Below are 23,550 nucleotides of genomic sequence, written 5' to 3'. Positions count from 1 at the left end.
ATTCAGACCTATATGGCAGAACTGTATCTTACCGGTACTAAGATGTATGCTTTGCGGCGATGAATGCGTGTTGGACATCTGTCTTTCACTTCCATCAGCAGTACCAATGGACGTCAATACTTTGCTCAGTCCAATAACGGCTCACGCATTGTGTTGTCCCCAGCGGCTACCAATCCTGATGACGGCATTCGTGGAGACTCCTGTGCTACAACCAAGTGGTAACAGTGGAGCGAGTGACAAAAGCAACATCACACAGGTACGACCATCTGTGAGCATTGCTGGTCCCGAACATGATGACAGCAATCATTCTCACACCTGCCAAGTTACAGCACTATCGAATTTGGTTGAACTGTCACCTGAATTTGTAGACCAATTCTTTGAGAGCCTGTCTGATACGATGTTCTCACCCATACAGAAACAATAACTTTGGAGAAGCTTTCCGACACACAGCGTTCCCATGAACTCTGAATTCGGCCTTCAGTTTTGATCAACAAAAACTGCTAAAAGCGTTGGAACTCTATTTCCCCGGTCAAGCAATAATTCTTTTGAATTGGACATTTGTAATATTCACCTTTTTTTTGGCACGAACAATTCTTTGCTTAACGTAAAAACTATTCTTAGAGAACAGAAGCTTCACACTTCTATTTCTAATCACATCTAGAGACATAACAACATTACATCAGCCTCTAGCACATGTTATTACAATGCATTTTTATGTGATGATTTATCTCGCCCTTCTTCTGTCAGAGATACTTCATGTGTTTTTTTTTTTTTTGCATAATCGTTCATTGATTTCATATGCAATAATTTTTGAATGATTTCTATGCTTCAAAAACGTACAGTACCTAAATTTCACGTATTACAATATACGCCTATTTCGAATGCATTTATGTATTTTGGGGTGGGCAATGTTACACATGCATCTAATTGCTCTAGTTTTAGTAATTTGATGGACATGAAAATGTGGAGTGGGTGTTGCGTGTTTATCTAGGTTCCTGATCGATACTGCGACCTTATGCCCCTATTCGGCTATAAATCCATTTATTCCCTATATTGGCATAACCGTTCGAGTGCGATTTTCAGAAAGTCATCTCTGGCCTCACACGAACAGAGCCACATTCCAGCATAGTTCTCTGCCACTTCCTTTGCAACCAATTAGTGCAATGACAGAGCAGAAGTCACTATCTGATATTCCTAGATTAACACTACGAGTTCTTCAACAAGATAAAAACTCAGCAAACCTGGAAATCCCCGCTTGCTGTGTTTTGATTAGTAATGGAACTCTAATGAGCAACTGATAGCTATCACTTCCTAGTGACATCTTTTATTGACGTCTTATGTCCAGCAAACTTGCGTCAAACCCGGCACCTGTCAGGTATAAATATTACCAACGTTGCCTTAAGCAATGTGAGCTGTGAGCTGTGAGCTGAGAGCTGTCGTGCTGTCGTAAGCTGCCGTGCACCCTGTTGTGCATCCCATTGCTGCTGCAGGCAGTACGCTCCTGCTGTTGTCCCTTGGTGGTGAAGCTACTGATACCATTATCGCTGCTAAAGCGCGAACGATGGTGCAGTACGCTTAGGAGCTGAACAGCCGTCCCTCTGCGAAAGAAGCCCAGCAGATTCCAGCTGCCGCGGACGCTGTCCCCCCTCCTCCTCCCGACGCGCTGAAGAAGAGCTGCTGCCTTTCTCCTGCAGAGAAATCCAGCTCCAGCGTTTCCGGTCTGCCCTCGCGGGTGACTGGGATATTGAGTGCCCCCTGAAGGAAATACCAGACTTCCATCATTCTTTTCAGAGGTATGGTGTTGACTAAACCCTTAGATGAGAATTCTTGAAGCAAACCTTGGCAAAACCAACTTAACTTAAAGCTACTTACTTACTCCCCTTCCACGTGTTAGGCTCAGGTCAGGCACACTGGGGTAGGCTTAGTTAGAAGCACCAGTTGAGTATTTTAGCCTAATGTATATATGACTGTATATATGTTTTATTACTTTTAAACCATTGTATGGCTAAGAAACCATATCAATGCTTTTACAGTTCTATTTCGCAATCCTTATCTTACTGTACGTACTTTTTATCATAACAAGTCTTGCAATTGTGGCAATACATTTCTCTTGTACGAGAAGAAAGACTGTTCAATAAATGTTAACCCTTTATTGACAAACGCCCGTCTCTCTATTCTCTACATCTCGTGAAAGTAAACTGCACTAAACTGACTGAGTGAAATACATGTCTATTGTTTCACACGACCCTAGAGATTGACTCTTGATCTGAGGAGCAAAGTTGTCATGTTGCACGGTTGTTGGAAAGCTGAATCCCTTCTTGTCTGTGCCAGGGAAGCTGATCACTTCCCATGCAGAGAAGAAAGTTTCCAGTGACCTCTGAGCTAGTTGGTAACACACCCAATTAAGTTTAGCATAGTCAGTGGAGGCCTGGAATATCCGCAGTTCCACGTCGATACTACTGTTTATGTTATTCCAATGCGCAGGGCCTAGTGGGAAACTAGGAACTACACTACAGGGCTGGGCGGGCATGGCCCTGGGCTGCAGCTTCACTCTGACTTCAGAGGTAGGCGCAAGCGGGTCCATAACTGCCAAGGTTTGAGATTGCCAAGTGTGACATTTTAATAATTTCAGTTCAATTATGAGTGACATTCCAATGAATATAAGTGACACTTTTTTGCGACGCCGGCCGCCGTGCCACATCGATGCCAGCGAGCGACGCCGTAACCTGCCCGAAGCCGAGAGCGCTGCTCTGACTTATGCCGGGGTCCCGACGCCTGCTGCTGGGCCGCATCGACTCTGAAACTGACATCGACATCGCAGTGCCAATCCTCGACGTGGGTGCCCGAGAATCCATCGACAGCATGACATTGTAAGGAATCGTGATTTAGGCACCATCCGAATGTCACCTCCCTGATGCAGTGAGGAACCGTTGTCTCACCTCCCCTGTGCTGCAGTAAGGAACTGAGTCTACACCTCCCCTGGGGTCATAAGGAATGATGCAACGCAGCACCAACAAAGCCACACCTTCTCGATGCTGTGAGCTGTCTTTGTTTTTCATCGCTTTTCCAAGGTACTGTTCTTTGGGGGTATGTTTGAGTCCGTGCCCGACGCCGCGCACCTCGCGGTCGGCACTGTACTTTGGGATTTCTCCTGTCACGACGCCGTGATAACTCACGTCGGAGTTCTCTGTTGCTAGAGACTGATTTTAAGTGAACAACCGATTTTTAAGCATATCGTGAGTACAGAATTGTGGATTTTTGTAATTTGGTCTTGTGTTAAGTCGACATGAAAATACTTATTTTTATAATACAACCTGTGTGGTGTCCATCTGTAGTGTTGTCACTGTATTATTGTATGTTCATAAATGCTTTACACACTGCCTCTAAGATACGCCTTCCTGCTTGTGCCAAGCTACCAAGGAGGTGAGCAGGGGTTATTTTAGGAGTTTAGCCCCTGCCCCTGACTAAGGTCCCTATTTAGTAAAAGGTACCTACCTCTGCCAACTAGAGACCCCCATATTAAACAGGGAGGATGTTGTCGAAGTACTTTCCAAAGCCTGCAGCCTAGTGCTACCTCAGGGAATAAGTTAGTGAGTAATCTGTTCACAAACAAACGGACACCACCCTCTTGTGACTAATCCTGACCACTAAAGTCGAGAAACACCCCTTCGAATCTGGTAAAGAAATCCAAAAAACGTCCCATGTGCCGCCCAACTCCAGAGCATGGTCCTCGTGTGGACCTGTCTCCATATGTCTACCAGTACCAAAAAGCCAAAAAATAACTGTATGTCAGCTAACGTCATCACTGTGGAGGACGCCACCTCTGTCAGTTCTTAACAATATGCAGTTGGGTTTTTCCGTGGGTCTGGCAACTGGCTCTTTATGTAAAGGACCTCACTCCTTTTCCAAGGAATATAGATCCATTGCTCCTTCAACCGAGCATCGACTTGCGGTCTTATTACTGTATCCGTAGAGTAGCTCAATTCTGGTATTTCAGGATGATAAATAGGATGGACTTTCCTCATGGGGTGCTGTTACCCTAGCATCAGAACCTTCTGGAGTAACCTGCCACGGTAACCCACCAACGTAGACAGATTACTGAAAACCTAATTCAGGGCCATGTCTGTAACATTCTGTCCTGTATGTCATAGATGATCTACGGTGCGGTACCCTGGAAACACTGCTCCCACAATTCTATCAAAGTGGCCGATGTGCTTAAGGGCATGCTGCTGTATAAAGGGCTCATAATCTTTCATCACACTCCACACATCATCCAAGCTATAGATTGGGTGCTGGGCCCATTGGGCTGCCTGATTCACCACCATCTGTTTCTTCTCAGTACCCACAGCAGAGTGCACCAACACTTTCTCAATGCGGTCTTGCGCTGCTGCCCAATTGCCCCAGGAAGACCATGCACAGGCGTTTCAGCATTCAACGGTGTCTGGGGTGTCACACTTACAGGGGAAAGGGCAGACGTAAAGACAGGCACCATCATGTAGGGAGACAGAGCAGTAGGTGTAAAAGGGAGCCTAGTAGTCGAGGTAGAACCAAGAGACGGGGCAGGAGAGGGAAGGGATAGAAGAAGGGAAATGGTAGTGTCCGCCCCTGTGGCCGGCGGGGATATGAGGGAGGCAAGTGGGGGTGTAGCTGAGACTGCAGAAGCCAATGGGGCTGGGGCCGAGGCAGCAGTACCAGAAGCATCAGAAGGAACAGGCCCGGAGGTCGGAGATGAAGATATGGGGACCGTGGGATATATCCGATGTGGGGTATATGGTGGTGGGGGGCAAGAATCCAAGACCTCCTCAACAAGCTCATCTCCTTCCTCCCTATCAACGTAACTTTTGTCAGTCTGCAGCCGAAACTTCCTATCTGCACACTCTATGCTTTTCTTGGTCTTTTCCCTTTCGTAGGCTACTGCCTTCTGTGTAATAGTTTGTGTCTGCTTCCTTCGAACCTCTTTCTCTGCTCGCATGCATCGCTGCTTCGTTTCTTTCTGCCATACCCTCAAGGAATCAAACATGGACGGCATACTCCTCTTAGAAAATAATTTGTCCTGCAGGAAATAATTTTCTGCTCATCAAACAAGCCAGTAAGTGGCCATTGCAGCTCAGCATTGTCCCTCGTATATTTATTCCACAATGTGCTAAACATAATAGGGCTAATACTGTGCTTGACATATATGTCAAAAATCGGGGTACCCTCCGGAGGTGCTGGCTGGCTCTCTTCCAACCGAGCTTCAGTAGAACAACATTGACATCCAAAACATCCTAACTTACTTAAGCAAGGCATCTTAATATAAGACACATGCACTGTCAACACTAACAAACAAACAACACTAACAACTTCACTAAAAGGAAAAAAATAAAATCGCTTTCAACCAACTGTCCGGAGAGCATAGTCACTACTCACTTAACCAAGCATTTCATCAATGGTATACACACAAATGAATCACGCATCAGCCCAAAGGCTGCCTCACACTCAGAATGACAAGGGTCAGCTAACCCACCAAGTCGAAACCATGACGGTATTATACCGTACCAAGACTCAGCCCGTCGATTCATGTCTTCAAGCAAGGCAGTACGCAAACTGCACTTAAGACATTCCAGAGACTGTACCGATACAAAAGGACAGGCCTCAGCCCCAGACCTTTTCAAGAACAAATCCAGTTACCAGTTGGTCTGGCTGATTACCTGTGAACGATCGCAGACCTTTTCACAGAGTCCAATTACTAGTTGGTGTGGTAGACTGCTCACAAGCGCTCTGTGTCCCTCAAGGGTCCGCAGACCCACCAAGTCCAAGACAAGACAGTCCGCAGACTATTCCAGACACAGCCCGAAAGCTCGTGTCATTTAAGCAAGGCGCAATGTCCAAGAATCAAATCACTCACCAGGTGCACACAAGTTAAGTCAAGTTATTCTCCACTGCCGACTCTTCAGATCCAAACGGTCAGCTCCAAGGTTTTGCCTTCTCAGGACCCCAGCCAGTGATCACAAGCCGAGGTTCCGCCCGATCGGAAGGGTGGGGCTGCTGTGAGAACCAAGCTCGGTCTTATGGATGTGGGGCCTCGATCCGCCAGACAGACCAGACACCATCCCGGCCCCTGCGACCCGAATCCTGGTGAGGGGGCCACACTTCATGGGGTTCCTGTTCGGGCGCCAACTGAAGGACGGTGCCCTCTAGGGCCACGCGGGTTCTTACGATCACCTGCTATGCCTTCCCAAAATGAAGAGTCGATCAGACAGTAGAGAATGGAAACTTACATTTATTCAGGTATGTACTCTTCAGAGGAGCCCAGTCAGACCTTCACCCTAAGATGTCTGTCGAGGGAACTGACTCCCCAGGGTACACTAATACATAATAAACCTTTCTGGATCATTCGGCCATGCCTCTGGTCAAAAATTACCGGCTTGAGCCGGGCATGAACAAAGGAGGTACACAGAGATGAGCTTGCACCTGCCAGAGGGGTGCAGAAATACATGGTGAGATTGGAATGTGAAAGAGCATAACAGTTAATTAGCAAGTCGAATTACAGCCTTGAACAAAAGAGAATAATAATGAAGTACAGTTTTCTGTTGAGGCAAGCGTGTTAGGGAATCAAGGCCTGATGTGAGCACAGCCTAAGCAGTCTTCTAATGGTTACGAAATACAAAATGGAGTCATACAGGCTAACTAAGGCCTACATGCGGCAATGATAATTCAGTGGGTTACATAACGTGAATACAAATGGCATCTATTTTTGCCAAACATTGCTAACCTAACATAGCATAACAATTACACGGTACGAAAGGGCATTTAAAATCAAACAACCTGTTAGAGCACACCCAGCTCCAACTCCTCCCCTGTTAGATCACACCCAGCTGCAACCCCCTATCCCTGTTAGAGCACAGCCAGCTGCAACCCCCCACCCCCTATTAGAGCATATCCATCTCCAACCCCCTACCAATGTTAGAACACACCTAGCTACAACCCCTCCCCTGTTAATCACACCTAGCTCCAACCCCCCTCCCTTGTTAGAGCACAGCCAGCCCCAACCCCCTCGCAGTGTTAGACCACACCCAGCTCCAGCCACCCCCTATTAGAGCACCCTCAGCTCCAACTCTTTCTCTCCCGTTAGAGCACTCCCAGATCCAACCCCTTCCCTGTTAGAGCACTGCCATCTCCAACCTCCCTTCCTCTGTTAGAGCACACCCGGCTCCAACCCTCCCTCCCCTGTTAGAACTCACCTGGTCCCAACCCCCTCCTGTTAGAGCACACCCAGTTCCACCTCATGCCCTGTTAAAGCACACCCAGTACCAACCCCCCTCCCCTGTTAGAGCACACCCAGCTCCAACCCATCCTCCCCCTGTTAGATCCCTCCCAGACCCAACCCCTTTCCTGTTAGAGCACTACCAGTTCCATCCCCCCTTCCTCTGTTAGAGCACCCCAGGCTCCAACCCTCTCTTCCCTGCTAGAACTCACCCAGCTCCAACGTCCTCCTGTTAGAGCACATCCAGCTCCACCCCCTGCCCTGTTACGGCACACCCAGTACCAACCCCTCACCCCTGTTAGAGCACACACATATCTAACATCCCCTCCTCTGTTAGAGCTTATCCAGCTCAACATTTATTTATTTAATGCTATTTTATATAGAGTGAACATTACTCGAAGGTGTAGGAGCGCTTTACATAAGAAACAGTTGGGATGCATAAGGACTTAGGATTACATGAGGTACATAAAAGATACAAACTGGAAAAATTGCAAATGTACAAGTTGTAAAGTCACACAAGGAAGAGACACAAACAGAATTATTTTTGCAAATGTACAAGTTGTAAAGTCACTCAAGGAAGAGATACAAATGGATACACTCTAAGAATCACATAGGAATGGTAGTGAGTAAAAGGTCTACTACATATACTAGTGGTTAGAGTTATCTCTATATACATATATATATACAAATAGATTTTCTCTGGATTTATGGTGAGGGAAGCAGCATGCTGGGTACAGGTTGGGAGTACAAAAAATCAATTGTGGAGGGAGAAGGAAGACGTGATCCATTCAGCTTCCTTAATATTCAGTATCTCTTAATCATGGGGAAGGATCACTTGTCCTGCATAACCGGGTATGCAGGTCGCGTACCGATTTTGTCCCAAATTAAAAACCCTCATACACGTGTTAGAATTGACGTTAGAGCGGTATATCTTGGTTCTCCGCTGCTTGATCACATGTTTGCATAATCACAGGGTTAGTAGTTATGCATCCTCCAGCCGGAGGTTTTACCCTTGGTTAAAACAGTAGTGATCAGTGATATGTGGGTTAAGTCCTATTAAAAAACTTGTACAGCCAGAAGAGTATCTTTAATGGGTCTGGATTCGAGTATATTCTTTAAAAAGTTTGTTGGTGTGTATAGGAGAGGGATAACGACTCTCACACACTCTGAATATTGTTAAAAAGGGGTCGACATGTTTCAGCCTTTAGTTGCCTGGTGGGGTCAAGTGGGCTTCCTTCAGGACCAAGTGAAGGGTGAGAAGAGACCGAGGGCGTCTCAGTGAATATGGTAACCTATGAACAGTATTGGCTGTTAATATGGAATATGGTGAGTGAGATGGATGTATTAACTCTTCTCATGAATAGGTCTTAAGGTACCTTTTAGTACTTTTAATTAGTGCCTCAACAGGTCACCATGGAGAGTGGGGGGTCCTACTGTGTCTTTCCTACACGACTTGTGCTGACTCTGCCTCACGAGGCAGAGTCAGCACAAGTCGTGTACTGGAAAAGAAAGAAGAAATAAAAATATGTCTCCTCTTTACACCTCCTTTTAAATGGTGTTAACTTTTGGCACTAAACCCAGTGTACTATTGTTTGTAGATAGGGTTTTGCATCAAAAGAAATGGGTGGTAGAATGGAAACGCCTTTGTAACACTCATGTTACTCACCCTTGACGCTAAGTTACGCAACGGAGTGCTTTGTGCTCCTTGGCATTACTTTCAGGGTACTTTCCAGCACAAAACACGTTTTCTCTGGAAAGTATATTAGGAAAAAAACATTTTGTGCAGATTAAGTTAAGCTAATGCAGTGCAAAATGTTAGTAAATCTGGCCCCTAGCTCTCCCACCAATTGAGCGGTCTCGTGCTTCGCTATTTAGCCCCTTCATTGCTTGGCCCGGGTGTGGGGGCACCAACAAACAACTCTAGTCCCCCATCAAGACCACTCGTGGGGGCCACACTCCCACTACTTTGTGAAGGATAGTCAAATCCCGCTCACTTAGGCTTTGCGTTTTGTTTGAGATTTGGGCTCTGGGTGAAGGAAGTAGGACCGGATTCATGAGGGAGTGGCACTGGGCTAAGGACCAGGCAGGGGAAGCAGTGGCGACCATGCACCTTGTTCCCTCAGTGCACCTGATCTGGAAAGCTTCTCTGCTGTTAGGCGCCACTGCTAGCCCGTCTTGTGAGCTTGGGTGTACTTGGTTTAACATGCAGGGTCGGACTGGCAGGCAGTGCCCAATAGGCTGGTCTGACAGGTCAGTGTGTGGACCGTTTTTAGGTTTCGCTGGGGGACGGAGCCGTTAGGCTCCGCCTCCAGAGAAATCTATTGAGTACAGTAAGCACTCTGGAACACGCCCCCCCCCTTCCCATTGGCTAGCTCCATAAATGGAGCCTAGCCATTGGAACAGAGAGGCGTCCGTCATGGCCGGACCAGACACGGGGGCGTTCCCGAGATTCTTCGGCTTTTGCCGACGTCACGCGACGCCGGGAACGCCCCCGAGTCTCCTCCGGCCGGGCCGTGCTTGCTGCTGTCCTGCCTTGTGTCCGGCCGGGCCGTGCTTGCTGCTGTCCTGCCTTGTGTCCCTCCTCCCCTCGTCCTCTCCCGCCCGCCCCCCCCCCCCTGTCCTCACAAATTGTGGTATCCCGTCCCGCCCGGGGGTCAACCGGCAGCTGCTCGGCACCTTGGCCGAGGCACGAAGGGGCTGCGACCGCATTGGTGGCTTTTCGGAGGCTCGTCGGCAGAGGCGCGCTCTGATTGGCCGCTGCAGTGGGCCTGTCCCCGTGAGCTGCGCCGCCGTTGGTTGGAGCCTCGCCGCGTCATCAGGATCTGCCCCGGGAGCCGCGCTGTGAGTGGCTGACTCCGGGGGAACCCTCGACGTCAGCGGAGGCCAGTGGGAGCTGCGACGGGGGCCGTGTCTGCGAGGGTGAGTCTTCGGCCCAGAAGCTGGGGGCACCCGCGTAGCTAGGGGGGGGCGAGGGGGGGCGGTCCGCCCCAGGCGGCACTATTGTGCGGGCGGCGGCCGCGCAGCACTGGTGCCGGTGGCCCGTGGCGGCGGCCTTTATCATTTATTTGGAGGCTCAGTCCTCCTCAGTAGTGTCCGTGTCCCCAGATAAATGATAACGGCCGCCAGTGCCTGCCCCGTGTGAACAGCAAGCCCTCGCACTGTTAAGAAGCGACCTACCCAGTTTGTGGTTCAAGCCCCAGGGCCGTCAATCATGTAGCGCGCGAAAGCGCTACCAATGACGGCCCTGGGTTTGGCTAGCCCTCGTGCTGGAACGTAGCGCAGCACCACGGCAGGAGTGACGCATCACACGTGACGCTCGCCTCTCCTGATCGGCCGCCCTGGCCATCAGTAAGTAGGTGGTATTTAAATGCATAACCTGTTCATTTTAAATTGAATTCTCGATCACATTAAAAATAGGATGTGGAGCTGTAGATCGGAATTTGTTTAACCTGAATAATTTCCCTCTAAACGGTGAATAGAAGGGTGTGCTGCATTGAAGTGTATTAGCTTAAATGTGCATGGTTAAGCAATAGTTAGGACTTCTACGGGTCAAGGCTGAGTTTCATTGGGCTAACCATTTCTACTGTAATAATAGCAAGTTGATGGAGGAGAGGGCAGGATTGCAGTTTACAAAATGAAATATATGGATTGAAATGAGCGCTGCCGAGGGATAGGGATGAGGCGCATTGTTAAGTGTATGTGGGTACCAGTCCCAATAAATTAGGTGTGATCGACAGGATTAATGTACTTTCACATCCCCATGTTTTCCAATACTTTGTTTTACGTGAGCACTGAAGATAATGCCTAATACCGGAATAGCGTGTGATGCTGCAGAACGAGGATGAGACATGGTTAAAACTTTATTTGTAGCAAACTGGTGTTGGTCTTTCTTTTTTTTATCATACGCCTATCGTTCAGTTGGTTGTGTTTTATTCAAAGCATGTGATGGAAATGAACCACCAGCCCCTCAGTCGATACCCCCCCTCCCTCATTGTGTCTTGCAGATTCCACCAGTGACCATGTTGTGTGCCACATCACTCTGAGTCACAGGAACTGGGAAGGGTTTAAGGGAAACGAAAGATAAGCAGTGCAGCAGCTGCATGTGTCATGTGTACACAGACAGGGTTGTATCACAAGGTTTCCTTCGTTGGACTTTACTTTCACTTTTAGGCATTATAAACTCCTCACTTGTGTGGTGGTGGTGGGGTTGATATTCAGAGTGGTAGGGGGTGAACAGCTGCAAGGCGCAATGAAATGGCTTATAATACATCGTTGGGAGAGAAGAGTTCTGGAGAGGGCAGGTCAGAGAATAAGGGGAGACAGTGAGAAATTATGGCAGAGATGGGCGTGATTAAGACATAGGGGCTGAGGGAGGGGGCGTCATGGGCCACAATGATCCCACACCCTTTCTTCAAAGTCCCCCACTCTCTCAGTGAGACCCTCTGACGACCAACGTCTTTGTACGCACATAATAAAAGAACACAGGTGACCACAGCCTCCCTCTGCCACCAACTGCCAAGATTCAAAGCGCCGAGATACACATTTGGGTGTGAGTCGCTGCGCTGTAAGTGCCCCAACATAAGATAACATAACATAGGCTGTCAAACATATGCCTGATTAAGGAGCCGAGATGGGTGGCCAGAGCACACCCGGGAGCTTGAGGGGTGTGGGGAGAGGGAGGAAGGAAAGTGAACATGAAAGGCATAATGCCATTGTTTAGGGTGTAAAAGTGTTTTTTCTCCTCTGGTGGTGTACAGGGTGGGTGTAGAGTGTGACCTATGTGGGATTTCGGTGTTGTGCTTGATGTCTAGTAGGTGGTTTTACTGCTCTGGTCTTGTAGCAGCAGTTAAGTATGGAGTGGTGTAAAGAGGAGGTAGGGATGCATTTACTTATGCGTTTAGCTACCATTTTAGTGATGATGGGCCTTCATCAACTGAGACTTGACCTTTGAGGTTTGCTCTATGCTTACGCAGCAGTTTCACACCCTTTCTTAATGCAGTGGAGTAGAGTGGCGTCGTAACTTAAACCCTGCCAATCCACCCCGGTTGCTTGCGGTTTTACCCAGATCCCCCCCCTCCCCGCCACTACCTGCCATGGGCGGCCGTCTGGGGGGTAGCCCCGGGCGCCAGAAGCTCTAGCTACGCCTCTGGCTGGGGGAGATCGCCTTCCACCCCGCACCCGGTATTGACACCGGCTGAAGAGAGGAAGCGCTGGGGGGCTGTGCGCTCGCTCGCCAAAGCGTCACGGACGTGCGCCTCGCCTCCCGAGTGCCCCACATTGCGCGTGGGACCCGGGGATAACAGCCCAATACCCGATCTCCCTGATTTGAGGGGAGAAACCAGCTGAGGCAGGAGCGCTGCTTCTACAAATGCAGAACAAAGATTAGGAAGCACGTTTTGAGTGCTAAGATCCTACCAATTTACTACGTTCTATATTTTTTAAAGACTTGAGACAATTGATGACATAAGAACTTCCTGAAATTACTTGCAACCACTAAGATTAAGTGCAACCTTTACCTGAAAAAGTGATTATCGTATTACTGCCTTTTTCTGCCTGCAAACCAGATAAAAGTTATTTATATTTTTATAAAATACTTACCTGTGTGGTCTCAGTTTGTGGTGGATTGGGGATTATTGTTGTGTTGAGTGCAAATATTATACACATTGCCTTGGGGATAAGCCTGCCTGCTCGCGCCAAGCTACCTAGAGGGAGAGCGGAGGTTATCTACTGTGTGTATTCCTTCACCCTGACTAGAAGCAAGGGTCCCTACTTGGTCTAAGGTACTTACCTCTGCCAACTAGAGACCCCCGCCCCCCCGCCGCCCAGGGGAAGAAGGAAGACGGCGGCCCACAAGAAGTATGGCGGCCCACGCGGGGCTCCCGTGGCCTGCCTGGAGGGAGCCCCGGAAGAAGCGGAGGACGTTGCCGGGCAGGTGTTGCCGAGTAGGACAGCTGCAGCCCCGCGCCTCCGCCCACGGTGAGTGCTGTGTTGCTCGGGTGTTCACGCCGCCCTGGGATAGGTTTTTATAGTTATTCATGCTTCCCTGTTTAAGATGCTCATTTGGCTTAGAATTGAGGGTTAGTTTATTTCTCATTGTGATGTGTCTGACCCCTTATAAACGTTGTCGTGCAATTCCATCCCTGCACGAAATAAATATGTAGACTATAAACTCGTGTGTGCGGTCGTTTAAGGCGACTCATTACCATGGGGTTTAACACATTTTATTGAAGGGCGGGTAGCAGGTGTTTTAAGCACTGTGTTTTGCAGGGCTGTTTGTTTCTAGTCAGTGCATTTATGTAGAAGTTCGTTTCATCCATTCGTGCTCTCCAATATTACTATCGGTTGTACAGCAGACGAGTGCCTTCTTGGGAACTAGTTCGCATCTAAGTGTGTTTTTTGGAATCGTTGTTGTGGTCTAAGGTGTCCGCCCACAGTCGGCCCTATTCGTACACTGCACGTTAATCTGCTTAATTGCTCGTGGTCTTTCATCCTATTCATCTGGATAGTTTACTTTATGGTTAAGTTGTGTGCGTAGGCAGTGGTAGTGTTGCACACACACCGCTGTCAGAGATATGGAAGGAATCCTATGCCTTCAACTCTGGATGTGTGTAATCTACCTACCGATTAAGGGGAGGGCCAACTGCTTCCTGATTGTATTCAACTGTGCCTTTAGAATACAGGGGTTCACCAGCAACTCTTCAATTGGACGTTCATACACAATGCATTTCCCCCTGTACCCCAGGGATGATACTCAGTAACAGGTTCTCCAATGAGAAACGGCGCCCATTCAAGTGCAGCACGCACTCTTAGTATGATCGCTTTTATATTCGGCACCGCAGTGGAGCTTATTGTTGTATATTTATTTGACGTTACAAGCATTCCGTGGTGATATGTGGCAGGTTTCTATGTTTAAGTTAAGAACGCAGACTTCCCACCGGCAGTAAAGCACTTTGGTCGACGTGGCCTTTTTCGGAACGATACTGTGTATTCTATATATATATTTTCCTCACAGCAACATTAAAGGTTTCAGAAACGCCAATATTTTCGATACAACGTACTGCATAATGTTTCCTCATGCATGCATTGCATAGGCATCGCTAAGGTGTATGTTTTCGTTGAGGACCCCTGCACAAACTACTATCGCAGCTAAAACTCAGGGCCCCAGATTAAGAACACACTTCCGTGGAGGCGGCCACGCCATCTGCCTGCCTCTGGAGGAAGTAGCAGCTACAGTAAATCAGCCCCTTTGATGTCAGCCAGGGATCCTGGGATGGCATTCGAGCTTGAGCTTGTGACCTGGTAACCATAGAGACATTAACCCATTGGAATTATTTTGTCCTATGCTTTTCATGCACGGAGGACGTTAAACGGAAAAAAACGTTGTTCCTAATTCTTAGCGGCATCAAAGCAGACTTTGCTCCAGACCTTGTACTAAGTGGTGAAAAAATGATTTCTATGTGCGCTCTAAATATTTTCTTCAGTATTCCTTTTCTTTGAAAAAGAACAAGCGATATGTGGTTGAATGAATAATACAGTCTGACTTAGTTTGCACCAGTCATTCTTTTTTTTTTAATTAAATCTTTTTAATATGCAGTTTCAGTTTGGGGTTTCTACTTCAAACTGTACTTGGATTTAAAAGGAACCTGTCTTGTATTGATTAATACATCATATGATTTTAAACCTTCACCGTTTTGTGCAACAGGCAATACACTATTACCTTGCTTCATCAAAGAAACCTATAATGATTTTGTATGAGTTACGCAATGCATATAGCTATGAGGATCACCTTGCTACTAGTTGACAAGCTGTGTGTATACAACAATAGCAGGATTATATATATATATATATTTTTTTAGCAAAAATACGCCGCACTCAGAAATCCTTCACTTCAGGTATTTAATTAAGTAAACAGAGCCAGTCTGTCACACCGACCTGTTTTGGCCACGCAGGGCATTTCTCACTGTTGGAGGACACTACTTTATAGCCTGATAACATTTCTTGCTAATAAAGAGATCAAAGAGGGGTTCTCAATACCAATCATTAAGAAAACAACTGAGATGCTAAAACTTACAAGAGCAGGTGGCACAGATAACTTATCAGCAGTAATAATAAAAACAGCTATTCCCCTTGGAACAACTTGCTCCACCTGCTTTTTCAAACAAATTCTCCTGAAAAGAGCTTCCTAGATTGCTGGAAGGGGCAGTCCCTCGAATCTGGGGTACACCTCCTCCACCTCTGGCCAAGTTCGACCCCCCGCCCCACGTATGGAGCTCTCCCTTCATTGTTTACCTCCTCTCTTTCATCACTTCTCCCTCACCCTCCCTCTATTTCATGCTAGAGGCTTCATGCGAGCCTCAGCTGGTGAAACTCTGCTTCTGTGCCACCCCTGACCTCTGCGTGGGGCTCTTTGCATGTGTGTGGGGCTCTTTGCGTGTGTGTGGGGCTCTTTGTGTGTGTGTGGGGCTCTTTGCGTGTGTGTGGGGCTCTTTGCGTGTGTGTGGGGCTCTTTGCGTGTGTGTGTGTGGGGGGGGGGGGGGCTCTTGCGTGTGTGTGGGGGCTCTTGCGTATGTGTGTGGGGGCTCTTGCGTGTGTGTGTTTGTGTGGGGGGCTCTTGCGTGTGTGTGTTTGTGTGGGGGGCTCTTGCGTGTGTGTGTGGGGGGCTCTGGTGTGTGAGGGGGGCTCTTGTGTGGTGTGTGTGGGGGGCTCTTGTGTGTGTGTGTGTGGGGGGCTCTTGTGTGGGTGTGTGTGTGCAAATGCAATACGTCTTGCATTTGCGACAGAGTAAGCTATTGGCATTGTAAATGAGAATGCCATTTATTTATCTGTTTTCAAAACCAACACATAAATAAAAAGTTTGTCATTTACAATGCCAATAGCTCAAACTTTTCCGAAGGCGAAACCGTTGCATTGTAAATGCTTGTTTAAGTTGTTGGTGGGTTTATTTTATGGTCTTCTGGGCTAGTTTTTATTGCTGATTTCCCAGACACTAAAAGAAACATTTCCTGCAGTTAATTAATTAATTAATTATTTGTGGGTTTGTAATGCGCTAGAATCATCGACTCCCGAAGGAGTATCTCTGCACAGTAGACCGCTGGTCAGTAAGCAGTAAGCTCACTTCCATGCACTCTTCCATACCTTGGGAAAAAAAAAAAACACCTACAGATTGTTTTAACAAGATCAAAGCTGCCCCAAGTTGCAAACGGGCCGCTTTTTTGGCTATTCAATTCACTAATGGGGCCACTTTTATTTTGGTGCCCGGACATTTTTTTTAAGTCCGACCCTGCAGGCGGGTACTTTTGGTATGGGCCATAAAGCTCAGGGCAAGCTTCAAAGAAGTCCTTGCTATTGGCAGCTTCTACTTTAAAAGCAGTGCTGTAGCAAGATCGCCTTGGGCCCTGGTGTAAGCAAGGAAATGGGAAAATGACCCCCACACACACACCCCCGGGACTATTGCATGGTAGTAAAATGCAATTACAATTCAGGCTCAGGGGGCCACTTGTGCTTTCCAGGTACAACCTCGGAAACTGCCGCTGCACCTCTGTGTCTCCCTGGTCGTAACACTGACTCCAGGAAGACCAATCACAGGTCCGCACCCCAGGCAAAAAACATAAAGATGAGGATGGCAGTTAAACAGAGTGAAGCTAGAACTGAGCAGGCCGCCCCCACCTCTCGCTCCTGATTCCCTGCACCAGCAGCACCCACGATAGTTATGCCCCGACACACGCACCGTTTTCTTTTCTTCTGAGACTTTCAATATTTCAACAGTTATGCATGTCTCCTTCACTAACTTTTCTATAGAATGTTGTTTGTAATTGCCACATACATAACCATGACTCGGTGCACTCTGCAAAGAGGTCAAGGATTGAATGAGCGTGCTCTGAACACCCATGACCCATTGACTGGCCTCAGGTGAGAAACTTGCACTATTTTCAGCCTCAACTCCAGAGCTCTCAATTGTACCTCATTAGGAACACTCATCCACCAACTAAACCCACCCAGTTACCTGGAGGCACCTCAGTTTTCAGTATGCAGCATACAAAAGAGATTGTTCGATGAAAAACAAAACTGCAGACAGCAACATCTGGAACAAACAAAACGTTTTTGGTAGTGCAAGTTAAAGTGAAGCATTTGAAATGCAAACAGGGCTTGCATCGCTGGCAAGAATGACCTCATTAAGAGTTTTTAACACTAATTTCAAGGTCATTGTTTTATTTGTTTGCCTTTAAAGTTAAGACCATGAATATTTGACCCAGTAAGGACCTAATTCGAAGTCGATTTCTAATTACTACCCATGGTGACCAATGGAGGACTATTTCTGTGTAAAACTCTGCCCCTGTCACTCAGACATTTTTGCACACAGGTGCTCACACTGACCAGCCATCAGCCATCTCAGCAGTCCCACATGCAAGCAGTCACTGCTCTGCTTCACCTTCTTCGCACTGAGCCGCGCGTGCGCTAGAGTTGCACTGTCGTTTAATTGGGTGACTTATGGTGCAGGCATCCTATTATGAAACCACTTGGACTTGTTAGTCAGGAGTCCACCCCTTTCCTGCTGGGAATGCAGTGAGGGAAACCTATTGGAAATTTGACTCAACACAAAATAGCAACCAAAAGTGTTGTGCTGTTTTTCAATGGGAGAGGGAAGCACTGCACCATATCTACTAAGATATGACATTGTTCTCTCCCCCAGCACTGGTGCATTTACAATGTGGGACAGCAGTTATGGCTGCTGACTTGGCAGCTGGAGATCTGGATTCAAGTCTGGGCGTCGGCTCTACATCCTATGATTTGGGGCAAATGACTTAATATCCCCGTGCCCATGGACAATGCCTGGATGCCCTCACGGGTGATAAGCTGTGCTATATACATTTTCTATCATTTCATTTGAGGCTGCCATGCACCAAAGCACACCCCCTTGTGCATATTGTCAAGCATAGGTTTCGTACTGGAAGGAGAGCTTTCCAGTATAAAGCTATGTTTTAACACTTTTCCTGCTTTGTAGTGTGCTGTACAATGCAGCACACATGGAAAGTTTGAAAAGTATGGAGAAATGGAAACATTTCTCTTGCATTAAGCCTGCCCCGAGGAGGTGTCACAAATCCCTGTCTACAACAGTTAGTAGAAAGGGATTTATGTCAAAACGCATGGGTGATTTCACAGGAATGCTCATGTACCACCCTTGGAGGGCCTCCTTGAGACAAAGTAGCACATGGTGGTACTTTGTATTACTTTAGGCAACTTTTCAAGCAATTCCTGATTTGTATCAGAAAGTAACGGCCATCACAACACTTTGCACAAGGTCTGAATTACGAAAGTGTCAGGTAACCTTGGCCAGAATCTCTGACTTCTGCGCTCCATTCTGCTGTTTGTCTGGGGCCAGTCTGCTGCTTTTCTCTCCGCGCCTCCCCTCCCTGCCCAACACGGTTCTTGTTCTTGGTAAGTCACAATATGCCTCGCAACAGACAGTGCATGCATTTTCCAGTATGCACGACCTAAGCAGCTGCAGATGATGCGTGGCTTAAAGGGCATTCTTACTCCTCTGGGCCGCGGTGCCCCTGCACTGACTGCATCACTGGTAGCTGCGCCCATGTTTGAAAGCATAGAAAACATGCAATATCATGAGCAGCCTCAGCAATGGTGACTGTCAGTGGGGCACAAGAGCTAAATAACATTTGAAAATGATGCCATAACATTGATAGTGCAGCCTCATGCCAAAGCTCATAAGCACAGAATTAATTATGATGATAAACCCTCTGTTAAAGTCAGTAGGCTGAAACTGCTGATTGCAAAAAAACATCTCCCTGTCTTTAAATTCTTGTTGCTTGTTCATGTGCATTAACATTTTCTATGTGCAATGCTTAGCTTTATGTAGAATACAATATTTTTTTCCAAGACAAACCACTGTCTGGGCGTTGTTTTATATTTTGTTGTGCTGTGCTGAGTTATCAGACTCTAATCCTCACCACCACCCTGACCACGCTTTGAACTACTCTGCCTACCTACCATGCGGGTCAAGTGCTACTGGGCTTTTTTGGAGGCTCAGTTTTGAGTCTAATGCTAAGATGGCCCTTGAACATCAGCAGTAAAAAGACCCACTTGCCACATCTGGAGACCAGTAATGCCTGTATGCCCTTTCACCCTGTGTTTCTGTAACCCACCCCAAGCGTGGCTGCATGCAGCAGGCTTGTGAAGGGCCTTGGGTAAGGGTGCATAAGTAGTTAACTTTGGAGCCTACATTGGATCATCCCATCCCTTCCCCCAGAGGTTCACTGTAGTGGGATCAAATCTGCTGTGAGCAGGGGGCATTAAATTCCTCCCTTTGTGTTTGCCTCCAGATTCAACTGTCAGAGTGCTCCCAGTTCTGCGCCCCTCATCTGTATCGCATGGATCTGGCCAGACCATCTGAGTTCAGTTCACTTCAACACCTAAACTCGCTGAAACCACTCACAAGAAGGCTGCCCGTGAAACATCTCTTTTAACACCCTCATCATGCAGGAAACATGCAGGATTTGATTGGAAGAGATCCTGAAGGAAGTGACCCGATTACCTCTCAGCCTTCCTCACAAATGAAGAGTCGGTCAGACAGTAGAGAATACAAACAAAGGTATTTTATTAAAGTGCACTCGAGTGGAGTCCGGTCTGACCAGCCTCCTTGGATTTTTGCACATGGACTGGCTTGAACTCACGTAAAGATACATTAAGTACATTTCAAACCAACGAAATTACCACCCAGAATGGAAAATTTCAGGCTCATGCATCTAAAACAAAGGGGTACAGTAGGATACATTTAAACTCTAAGGCTGGGTACACGCTATCTATTTTTTATTTATATATTTTTTATTTAAGAAGTTTTATATAACGTTGACCTGACCCAAGGGTATTGGAGCACTTTACATCAGTTGCATTGCAGAAAATCACACAATATATTAATAGAATAAAACCACTAACACTTATTTCAAATTATTGACTTGATCCATTTCAATGTAGTCTATTTGAAGGACCTCGAAAGGGAAAGTGGGAGGTGCAAAATTATCAGGTGTCGTAGGGGTGCATTTCCCAGGATTATGTATCATGCACACCATACAATATTTTACCAAATTATCTTTGGGATATTATCATTATGCCATATAGGGTCTAACAACTTATGAATGCCTTTAGCACTGATATGAGCTGGCCCGTGCGCCATGGTGCTTACGGGAAGAACATATGCATCTGGTAGCATCCATCTCTGATTCGCTGACTTATCAGTCCAACACCCCTCCTCGTCCAAACATGCTGTGCTTTCCTGCCATATTGCTAATTCCTCTATTGTTGCCTCACTCTGTTTTTTTTAACATTCTCTGGTCTATCCTCGAACATGGTGACCTCGGGCACCCACCTAGCGGGACCTGCTTTAAATATCCTTTTCAATTTTGTTCGGGCTGCCTCCTTGGCTGTCTGGTCTGCAAAGACCCCTTACTCACATTGTCAGTAATTTTCCTATGGACGCTGCACTTCACTATCGCCAATTTCTTGGGGAGTATCAAAGCTGACAAAAGCCTATGTGTAAGAGGACCATCTTCGATCTTCATCCTATGGGAAGTGAGAAACCCTATCTCTGCCCCGAGCCGCCAAAAATGATGGGCAACTCCGGGGCACTAGGGGGCGTGCGGACAAGATGGCCACACTCTAGTGAGGTTCCGTCCGCCCCTGAGAATTAATCCAATATACATCCTGTACCTGCGGGGCCATCTCCTGCTGTGAATCTCCTGGCGAGCAGCAGAGGGTCGGCGGCGGCAGCATAGCCCTTCGACGGAGTGCGGGCTGCTGAGTGGACCCAGTTTGACGCCGATCATATCTGCGGCCTGCCCAGCGAGGAGATGCCGGCTGGGCCGCGAGCGGAGAGAGGCTGCTGCACCAACGAGCTGTGCTCGCTTTCCAGTGATAGCCCACTCCAGCTGCAGGACACCAGTGACCGGCCAGTGGATCTCCTGACTGTGAAGCAGAGGAGCTGTGGGGCGGTCGAGCTGCTTGGTGGCTCCAGTGTGCTGGGCCTGATGACTGACCTGGGGGCACCCGCGCAGGAGAGACATCCACGTGAGGCCACAGTCTCAGGCCTTTCCTGCGAGATGCACTGTCCATCTGGGCCTCAGCGGCGGCCCGGCGGCTGGGGCCCATGGCAACGTCTGGAAGGGTGTGCGCCTACCGTGGTCTGCACGGGCTGCAAGACTGGCCCAGCGAGAAGTCCACAACAATCGGCAAACCTGGGGCCCGCACCTTGCATTGCGGACGTGCAGGTGATGTGCCCCGGGTGGCTACAGATACAAAGCTGAAAAAATAAGATCACCCTTTGTTCGCACATTACCCTGCAACACCCCGGCTGGACCCCGAGCCTCGGTCTGCCAGGTCGCAACTGAATATCCCTGTCCTCCCTGTTGCATCTGCGGGGCTGCTCCCTGCTCGGCGGGTGGGGCGAGGACTGCCAGGCCCCTGCCTTGCATAGTGGATCCGACGTGCACCGGAGGCTCCGGCGGGATAACAACTTCGTGCATCTGAGGGGCGAAGAAGTGCGTGGGGCCAGCCCCCCCTCTCCAGCTGGATGCACAGAAGGGCAACAGGTAAATACACTGCCTCGCCCCAGCAGCCATGTACAAGATCCCCATGGGGCCACCCTCTTGCAGAGCCAGCTTATATTGCCTTGGCTGTTGGCAGGCCCGCTGCCGCCCGACACTCGCCACTGGCTGCGCCACCAGAGTTCTTCCAGTCTGCCCCACTCTGCGGCACAGAAGCCCCTGCAATACCCTGCACCACTACTCTGGATGGGAACCCTTCTCCTGTGCTGCAAGAGGCCGGAGGACAAGCTCCATTGGGCAAATCGGCTCCCGGCTGCTGCCAGACTAACAACTCGCCCTAGAGATGGATTGAGGCACAAGGGGAAGCCCTCTCATTCACCGCAGAACCAGGCATGTGAGGACCCCATGCCTACTGGGTCCTGACCTGCTTTACTCACTTCATGGTACTCAAGCATTAGCGCATGGCCCTGGGAAACCTAGCCCACGCAGAACGCCGCACGAGCACCACATTGAGATACCACTGAAGGACTGGGTTCTTTAAGACCCAGCGGTGCCAGGGCACAACACCTGAAACCTTCGTGGGTAACCTGCTCCGGCGTACGAATGACAGAGACACGGGACACTTCCTTCGGCGTCAAAGATTCAAGGTTTATTTACTGCAGGGAACACAGAAGTCACGACAAGTACAACATGTGCAACTTGGGGAGACTGCTTCAAATTGGTTCTGTGGATCGCTCCTTTTATACAGATTTTACCCATAGGACAACATGATACACAAAGGTTTACAACCCGGTTCCCATAATTATCCCCCGGAGGGGTCGCTTTGGTCACTTTGATACACATAAGGTCCGGAACATAAGTGCGGAAACATTTGGCGGTTCCCAACTGTAAAAACCCATCTTCCCAACATTAGTGCATTCCAATCGGCAGTAAAACAGATCGAAATAGGAACAAAGACAGGTGCAGAGGAAGACGGAGACAGTGGGGAGATCGGAAAGGGTGTAAAAGGGGAGGTATCGGGAAACACGAGATACAGGCATCAAAGGGACGTGCCTAATGAGATGCACGGCTGAGACAATAAACCAACACGGCAAGATGAGCCTCGAGCGGGGCCATCTGCCTTACAGCATCATCCCCCTCGTCATAAAGACACTTACAAAGAACATGTGTCTTACGCAAATATCTTGGGAGTCCCAGGGTCGCGAAGCGGACAGCGTCCGTTCGCTGGCTACTTGAGGGCAAGAGACAAAATGGATGCCGTATCTAAGATGGAACCCGTGGGTACAGATGAAAAACCCACATAACAAACGAACGGTTTAAGTTAGCACAGCGAAACTGCGCACACTTACTAAACTCGTCATTTACGGTTCATAGATACCAGACTCGACCATATTCGTGAGAGTCGAAAACACCACTTACAATTGTCACGGAACCTCAGACGCTCCTTTTGCCCTCATGTAGGCAAGCACTAGTCGGAATCATATTCGATATTCATCAAACCATCGAGATGTTGCTGTAGCATAGCTCTGTCCAACCGAGTCCCCTTGGTAACAGGTGGCTGTCTCATACACGTTGTAGCACAGAGGCCACATAAGGCAGGACCGCACTGCACACAAAGGCAACACGTGAACAGGAACGCCACAACGACTCTGATGATCATCAGAATCTTCCAACCCCAAGTCGACATTAGGCCCCAAAACCACCCAAGTAGCGTCCAATCCCCTACATCCACGTGTATGGATTCGGAGATCT

The sequence above is a fragment of the Lissotriton vulgaris genome, chromosome 1_1 (genome assembly GCF_964263255.1).
Source record: "Lissotriton vulgaris chromosome 1_1, aLisVul1.2, whole genome shotgun sequence".
NCBI lineage: Eukaryota > Metazoa > Chordata > Amphibia > Caudata > Salamandridae > Lissotriton > Lissotriton vulgaris.
This window is presented reverse-complemented; position numbering follows the sequence as displayed.